The sequence below is a fragment of the Hyalella azteca genome, unplaced genomic scaffold (assembly GCF_000764305.2).
Source record: "Hyalella azteca isolate HAZT.00-mixed unplaced genomic scaffold, Hazt_2.0.2 contig5144, whole genome shotgun sequence".
In the NCBI taxonomy this organism is placed as follows: Eukaryota; Metazoa; Arthropoda; class Malacostraca; order Amphipoda; family Hyalellidae; genus Hyalella; species Hyalella azteca.
The window spans coordinates 1-8682 of NW_025935343.1; positions in this window are offsets into that span (position 1 = coordinate 1).

Below are 8682 nucleotides of genomic sequence, written 5' to 3' on the forward strand. Positions count from 1 at the left end.
GCACAAGAACAGATTTTACAGGACATTCCCTTGAGCAATTACTACTGACAACAAATTTGACTCTCCTCAATGGATTAGACTTCCATACTTATATTGACAGGCGGACGGGAAGAGGTGGCTGCCTGGATTTATTTCTCATTTCAGCAGATGTTTCTCCTTATTTTCATCTGGATCACCTCAGGGATGTTGGAAGTGACCATTATCCTATTGCTGCATCCTCGGACATTCCTCTCCATATGCTTGCATCGACACCAGTTCCAAGATGGAAAATTTACACTGAAACCCTGAAAACATTCTCTGGAACTGTTGCTCCCTGCACTCTGGTACAACCAGTATCAGTTGAAGAACTTGCCACTGATGTGACCTCTCGTATCATTTGTGCAGCACTGCAGCATCTACTTGCATCTCTCGGTCTACACTCTACAGGGATACATACAGATCGGCTTACTTCCCCCTGGTGGGACGATGCATGTGGAGAGGCAGTAAGGAACAGGCGACGAGCACGTGGAGCCCTGGAAAGACACCCAACGCAGACTAACCTCATTGAATACAAGCGCTGCCAGGCAGTAGCTTGCAACTGTATAATTAAACATAAGCACACCTACAAGAGAGAATTCCTCTCTAAAATCACATACACAACACCCATTGGAGTGGCCTGGAGGAAAGTACGAATGCTGCGCTCTCGCCATGCTATGCCTGCCTACCCTGTTGTGGATGACGGAAATTTGCTACAGACAACTCTTGCAAGAGCCAACATGTTTTGCCGTATTTTCCAGGAATGTGGACAGACTGGACAAATAAGAGTTCCAGCAAACCTACACAACTTGATCATCAGAAGTTGGACTTGGGATGAGGAGTACAACTTGCCATTCACGAGGGAAGAACTGAGTAGAGCTATAAATTGCATGAGAATGACTTTGCCGGGTGGAGACGACATTCATAATGGCTTCCTGAGAGCTCTGGGACAAGAACACCATGGACCTCTCCTCACTTTATTCAACCAAAGCTTTCAACTTGGCATACTCCCTTCATCTTGGAAAGAGGGGATTGTTCTCCCAATCCTGAAACCTGGTAAAGATCCCTCCCTGCCTTCATCTTACCGACCAATAACGCTGCTTTCATGCCTGGGAAAGCTAATGGAACGATTGGTTGCTGCCCGTCTGGAATATATTGTAGATCACATGCAACTCCTGTCACCAAGTCAGTGCGGATTTCGTCGACAACAGAGCACCATGGATGTTCTCATTAGACTGGAGAGTTTTGTACGTACCGCACAAGCAGCATCAGAGGTGTGTTTGGTCGTTTATATAGACTTACAGGGAGCCTTCGACAAGCTGTGGATTGATGGAGTCCTCTTTAAGATAGCACAAGCTGGAATAAACGGAGCTATGTCACGGTGGCTCCATGCTTATTTGACCTCCCGCTCTGCACGTGTACGAGTAAATGGGGTGCTGTCAGAGTCACTTCCCATGTTGGCTGGAGTGCTTCTGGGTGTTGTGCTGAGTCCACTTCTTTTTAACCTTATGCTGATGGATGTTCCACAGCTAGCAGGCATAGAGGTGATGCTGTATGCAGATGATATCACCATCTCTAGTCGGGGCCCAAATATGCTTGCTACCAAATCTCTCATGCAGAGATACTTGAGTGAGTTCCATACATACTGCACAACATGGGGTCTTGTGGTGAATATTCAGAAAACCGTCTTCCAGTACTTCACTACTAAGAGGGTGAATGTGCCAGTACTCCGATATCATCATCAAGCTATCTTATATAGTCGTCAGCATAAACTACTTGGAATGGTGCTTGATGCTCCTCGCCTCAGATGGATCCCACATCTAAAATATCTGCGGATTGATGTAATGAGATGTATGGATTTGCTCAAACATATGGCCTCTCCAAACTGGGGTGCAAGCTCTTGTTTCTTGCGCCTATTTTACTGTGCATACATTAGAGCAAAGATAGATTATGGCAGTATTCTTTATGCAACAGCTTCTTCTGCTCAGTTGGAGCAGCTGGAAATCCTGCAGAATGCATGCCTTCGACTTATCCTTGGAGCCCGTCGGACCACTCCCGTAGTCTCCCTCCATGTGGAGGCTCATATTCCTGCCCTGAGACTGAGACGTCATTACCTGACTGCCAGCCAGTATGTATATTTGCTTGAAATACCGTCCAAATGGGGATAAAACTTCTGAAGTTGTCTTTGGTGACAAGATCTCAGCACTTCAACATGGCCCACGGATACTGCAAGAACTCGGTCTCCCTCCATGTCATGGTCAGCCCACTCCTGTGCTTGATCCGGTTCCGCCTTGGTGTTGTTTGTTCCCTCTTGTCTGCCTCAACTTCCAAACAAGCTCCAAGGCTGTCACACCCTGTCTTTTTGCTGCACATCTAGATATAAAGTACCCTAACTACAGGGTAATATACTGCGATGGCTCACGAATGGTCGATGGTTCATCTACTGGTTGTGGTCTCTATATACCATCTACCAAACAAGCTGCTGCATGGAGGTTGAACCCCCATCATGGTATATTGTCTGCTGAATTAATTGCAATTTTGCAGGCTCTGCAGATTATTGAGGTGGACCCCTTCCCTCTGTGGGTTATTTGTTCTAATTCTCTTGTTGCTTTACAACTTTTGATATCCCCCACTGGCACCTGCTGTAGTCTTATCTACAAAATACGTGAGAGACTTGTACAGTTGAATAATTTAAAGACTGTGCATCTGCAGTGGGCCAAGGCCCGTGTCAGAATTATTGATAATGAGAGGGCTGATAGAGCTGCTAAACTGGGACATCACCTTGATCACTCTGCCTTATTTCCTTTGCCCTGTACAGATGCCCTTACTGTCCTCCGGTCATGCTTTCTCGGATATTGGGAACTGGACTGGATTACTGCAGTAGCTACTGAAGGAAAGGGTCAACATCTTGCTTCTGTCCGCTCTGGGTTGTCTCCTGTCCCATGGGTTGCAAGTCAATATCGCCGTGTCACAGTAGTTTTAACCCGCCTTTGTCTTGGTCATGTTGGGGTTTGTTCCTACCTCCATCGTTTCGGCATGGCTGACTCTCCCATGTGCCTTCATTGTGGGATTGAAGAAACTATCGAACACTTTCTCCTTGCGTGTGTTCAATACAATCAAGTTAGACAGGAGATGGTCTCAAGTATTCATGCCCTGGGAGTCCCTCATATAACTGTGCGTGTGCTCCTTGGTGGGGGCAATTTCCCCAGAAGAGTCCAACGCTCCATTATGAAAGCAACTGCTACGTTTATTACCAAAACTGGTCGTCTAGCTACCTTATAGCAAGTGAATTGTAACATATTAAATAAGAAACTGCCAATTACCACTTCTCATTGTGAAAACTTTCAACAATCTGAAGATGGACACCTATGAGAGTGAGATGAGGTGAAACTTGAAATAACTAATCATTGATGAGTCCAGGTGAAACAAGTAGTCAACGTGTCTGCTTCCTCACCTTCAACCCGTAACCACCACCACCACCTCAGCTCTCGGCGGTGAAGACGCATGGAGCTGAATGAGGAGACGCATTGCTGTCATCTGGGTCAATATTTGCACAGCTGCAATATGGTGACCAGGGCACGAGGCTATGAAGTTCCTCAAAGTCTAATTACTATTTTTCTTTTTCTCCTTAGTATTTACTGCCACACTGGTTGGTGGAAGTGCTGAAAGAGAAATACTAAGTGAAACCAACAAGTGAGTAAACTTCAACCCCCATACATAGCATCGGTAGCGAGGCCTCTCTCTCCAAAAATGTCTCTTGGACCTACGGTAGTGAAGTAAAGCGCTCAAAATCCGAGTTGTGCTCAGGCTGGGAGGTGTGCTACCTGCATACCCGAAGTCTTCAAATCAAATTGAAAAAAATAATAATAATGCCCATTCTCTGCCATTGTCATTCTTTTGCACCAATCAGATTTCACTGGAAAATATCTCGACCAATTACTATATACTACATATCATCCTTGATTCTGCTAAAACAGCTAAATGAAGTAGACTTTCATCAATATATAGAGTATAGACAGATGGACAGAGAGTGGCAGCTGCCTGGATTTGTTTATCTTGTCATCAGACGTTGCCCCTGGGCCCTGGATGCCCCATACCTACTCCCATTTAACTTGCCTTAGAGATGCTGGCAGTGAGTCCAGTGACCACTCACCAGTCACCACTATCCAGTATCAGCATCATCATCAATTCTCCTTCTACCTTCATCATTTCATGTTCTTTCATCGCTACCGCCTACCAATTCCACAGTGAAAGATAACCAGTGAAAGTTTAAAGAATTTCTCCAAAGCTGTTGCTTCATCCATGCCACCCTGCTACAACCAATATCTGTCGAAGACTTAACAGCTGATGTGACCACTCAAATTATTGATGCTGCATCTGCCTGCATCCCCCAACGGCCCAACCCCCAAACCACTGGAAAATCTGGAAAGCAGCCAGGTTGCCTGACTTCTCCCTGGTGGATCAAGCTTGTGTAGGGGCAATCAGAAACAGGTGCCATGCTCAGAGAGCTCTGGAAAGATGTCCAATGCAGGCTGATTTAATAGAATACAAATGTTGTCAGGCTATAGCCCGTAATGTTATCGTGAAATGTAAACACTCTTACAAGCGGGAATTCCTCTCCAAGATTACATATACCACTCCAATTGGGGTGGCATGGAGAAAGATACACTTAATGCACTCTAGTTAGCTATATCATGCCTGCCTACCCTACTCTGTAGTGGATGGTGGAAACTTGCTGCATACCTGCCATACCACACTTGTCAAAGCCATTTTGTTTTGCCACACTTTTTCAGGACTGGGCAGAGTGGTCAAATACGGGCTCCAGCAAACCTGCATTATGCATAATCTGATCATTAGCAGCTGGGATGATGGTGGGGATTATAACTACGGTCCATTCACTAGCAAAGAGCTGATTAGAGCTTTAAGTTGGATGAGGATGACCTCACCAGGTGGAGATGACATACTAGCTTCCTGAAAGCTCTAGGATGTGAGCACCATGGATCTATTCTGACTTTGTTTAATTAAAGTTTTCAAATTGGTATCCTCTCTACATCTTGAAAGGAGCCAAGGAGGGAGTTGTTCTTCCAATCCTGAAATGGTGAAACCTGGTAAAGATCCCTCCCTGAGGCTCCCTCCCTTCACGGTACTGGCCAATAATGCTACTGTCATGCCTGGGAAAGCTGCTGGAACAATTGATAGCTGCTCATCTGGTCTGGAGTATATTGTGGATCACAAGAAACTCTTGTCAACTAATCAGTGTGGATTTCGACAACAACAGAGTACCATGGTCCATGGATGTTCTCATCAGACTGGACTCAGGAGTCGGGAGAGTCACATACGTACTGCCCAGCCTCCCAGGCAGCATCTGAGGTATGTCTGGTAGACTGGTTGTTTATATAGACCTACAGGGAGCCTTTGATAAAGTATGGATTGATGTACTTCTCTACAAGCTGGACTAAGTGGAGCTAGGCCTATGTCATGGTGGCTCCATGCTTACTTGACGTTTCGCTCTGCTTGCGTTAGAGTGAATGGAGTATTATCAGATGCACTTCCTTTGCTGGCAGGGATGCCCCAAGGTGCTGTATTGAGTTGAGTCCTCTCCTTTTCAACCTTATGCTAATGGATGTTCCACAGCTTGCAGGTGTGGAAGTGTTGCTATATGCTGATGATATCACCATTTGTTGCCAAGGCCCAACTATGCTTGCTGCCTAATCTCTCATGCAGAGGTAATTTGATGAATTCCATTCTTACTGTAAAACATGGGGGTTTGTTGTGAACATCCAAAAATCTGTTTTCCAATACTTTACTACTAAACAAGCAAAGGTACCAGTACTGTGGTATCACCACCCAGCCATCACATACTGACGCCGGCATAAGCTACTCGGAATGATGCTTGATGCCCCACACCTCAAGTGGGTTCCTCACCTCACTTACCTGTGGGTCGATGTGATGCAACATATGGATTTGCTCAAGTATATGGCTTCCTCTAACTGGGGTGCAAGTTTCCGTTTCTTGCGCATATTTTATTGTGCATTATTAGGGCCAAGATAGATTATGGTAGTATACTCTATGGAACTGCTTCTTCCTCCCAACTAAAGTGGCTTGAAATCCTGCAGAATGCTTGTCTGCGGCTAATACTTGAAGTTTGACTGGCCACACGCTTAGTGTCCCTTCACTTGGAGCTCATGTTCCTTCTCTGAGTTTGAGATGCAGATAAACTGGCTGTCAGTATGTACATCCACCTTAAATATAGTGTAAACAGTGATAGAACCTCTGTAGTTGTGCTCGGTGCTACACCTTCAGCTCTCCGATGTGTCTCGCATATTTTAAACGATCTGGGCCTTACTCCTTGTGGTCATCCCACTCATGTGTTTGATCCGGTCCCACCATGGCGCTGTCTGTCTTCCAGGGTTGGCGATTTTTTTTTATTTTTTTTTTTAAATAAAAAAAATCAAAAATCAATGATTTTTTTTATTTTTTCATGATTTTTTTGATTTATTTGATTTCATGATTTTTTCAGCTTTGTTGTCTTTTTGAAGTGTTATTTTTTATGTTGCAATTAGCCTACTAACAATAACAGTATATGGATCATAATGGATGGCTAAAAAGGGCACTTATTGCCTTCAATAATGGCCAACAGGCCACTCACTTAGGGATTTTTGAGTAAACAATTATTGATAAGTCTATTCATTACCTTTGTAAAGTTTGTATGGAGCAAGGTAATGTGCTAAATATTGACCATTTAATTGACTTCAATATACAAAAACACTTCAGGAATGCAGATCTTCTAAACATTGAAGAGTCACATAACAGATAGGTAGCTGATAGCACAGTGCACAGCACTATCAATAGATCTACTAGTTTTATGTCCTATAAATCTACCAGACTCTACCCTCTATACACACCGACTAGTAGTGACTGAGTGACTGACTGCACTGTTCCCATTTAATTCAGACCAATAAACCAAAACCTACTAAACATAAACTGAACGATAACCAAACAAACCTCATACGACTTGAAACCAGACTTAAGTTATGAAAAAATCTAACACTGTTTGAAATAAACATGTGCACAATTAAAATACCGTATTTTATATCCATTCACTGCATTTAATTATTTTATATATAGTCTTATAAATGTAATTGTTTCATTTCTAGTTTTAAATTCACATATTTAAAGATTGAAATTAAATATTTTAATGAGAATACGGTACTTGTATTAGGGTGGAAAATCATTCTAATTGCCTAAAAGGTCAATACAATCTCAACCTCTCAATATACAGGGTGGAGCAGAACTGATTGAGCAGTTTTGAGGTAAAATAAAAGAGTAATGGAGGTACATAAGGAAGAAAGTTTATTTTCCTAGAGGTTAGCATAACATACCATTTAGAATACTTATGTTTTGAAAACAATATCTGGAAGATGGGGGCCGTTAGCTGCAACACACTGTTGGAGTCATTCTCAGAGGAGGGAGTAACCGTAACAGTGAATTCTATGCTGCAATGTTGCAAAATTTCTTGCAGCCCATGATGGAAAACATTGTTGAAAATGAAGTATTTGGAGACGTGTGGTTCCAGCAGGATGTGGCTACAGCTCACAAAGCCCGAATGTCACTCAATGTTTTGAAACGCATGTTTCCCGGACATCAGGTGTCTCTGAGGGTTGATTTACAGTAGCCTGCAAGGTCACCTGATTTGAGCATTTGCGATTTCCTTCTTTGGGGACATCTAAAAGAAAGGGGTTCAGAAGTCGCCCTCACACCATACCACAGCTAAGGGAACGGATTATTGCAGCAGAGGTTATGGCCATACCTTGCCATATGTGTGAATGTGCTGTAGGAAACTTCTGAGAATGACTCCAACAGTGAGTTGCAGCTAACAAACACCATCTTCCTGATATTGTTTTTAAAACATAAGTATTTTAAATGGTATGTTATGCTAATCTTGAGGAAAATAAACTTTCTTCTTTATGTACCTCCATTACTCTTGGATTTCGCCTCAAAACTGTTCAATCAGTTCTGCCCCACCATGTATAAGCTAGCTAACACATTTAAATTGTATATTGTAATCAATACATAACAAATAGTCAAATAGTTAAAGACTACTTATAGCCTTATAAGAATTAGCTAAGCTGCTAGCTACATACAATGTATTGCACTCTTGATGCCTCTGTACCAAAAACATTCAATTTATTGGAACCTAAAACACACTAAAGGCAACCAGTTTATATACCAATTTGTCATTCATAGTACATTTATACTAAACCATGAATAACAATACCTCAATATAAATTAAAGACTGCCACTCAATATATTTAAATATATGAAAAAATCAAAAAAATCGAAAAAATAAAAAAAATCATGATTTTTTTATAAAAAAATCGAGTGATTTAATCACATGATTTAATCATTTTGATTTAATCATTGCCAACCCTGCTGTCTTCCCATTTGTCTTGATTTCCAATCAAATTCTGAGGTTGCCACACCAAGCCTCTTTGCTGCTCATCTGGATGAAAAATATCCAAACTACAAAGCAATCTATTGTGATGGCTCAATATTTGTTGACAACCTATCCACTTCATGTGAACTTTATGTTCCATCCATGAAACAAGCCATTGCTTGGAGGTTGAATCCATACCATAGTGAGTTGTCTGCTGAACTAATTGCAAT